We start from the raw sequence: 285 nt of genomic DNA, 5'->3' as shown, positions 1-285 counted from the left end.
GAAAGAAAGAAAAGAAAGGAAGAAAGAAAAAACACCGCGAAGGAAACTCCGCAAGTGTCCCAGCAACAGGCAGACGCCCGGCGACCTACCCAGATGTGGGGGAGCGCTCAGATCCTTCTCCGGGGGGATTCTAGGAAGACCCGGGCGAAAGCCCGCGGCTTTCCATGCTGACAGGCGTCTGCAGACGGTCTGCTGCTCTTGTAATGAGATCCCGATTTTCTCCCCCCCTTTTTTTTTCTTTCTCTCGCTCCTCTTTTTTTTTTCTTTCCCCCTCTGGTGTGTGTG

The 285-nt window shown here is 53.3% G+C and overlaps 1 protein-coding gene across 2 annotated transcripts in view; it reads right to left on the bottom strand.

Moving 5' to 3' along the window:
* The window catches only part of Elk3 (ETS transcription factor ELK3), a 53,946-nt gene extending 53,667 nt beyond the window's left edge, over positions 1-279 (bottom strand). For both annotated transcript variants that reach the window (XM_010629166.3, XM_010629165.3), the window contains exon 1: positions 90-279. The gene's annotated coding sequence lies outside the window, so the exon portion shown is untranslated. The remainder of the gene's footprint in view (positions 1-89) is intronic.
* Between the last annotated feature and the right edge of the window lie 6 nt (positions 280-285).

The sequence above is a fragment of the Fukomys damarensis genome, unplaced genomic scaffold (genome assembly GCF_012274545.1).
Source record: "Fukomys damarensis isolate Sample0158 unplaced genomic scaffold, DMR_v1.0_HiC HiC_scaffold_15, whole genome shotgun sequence".
Taxonomy (NCBI): Eukaryota; Metazoa; Chordata; class Mammalia; order Rodentia; family Bathyergidae; genus Fukomys; species Fukomys damarensis.
Note: the sequence above shows the minus strand (reverse complement) of the source record. Positions and strands in the feature narration are given on the sequence as shown.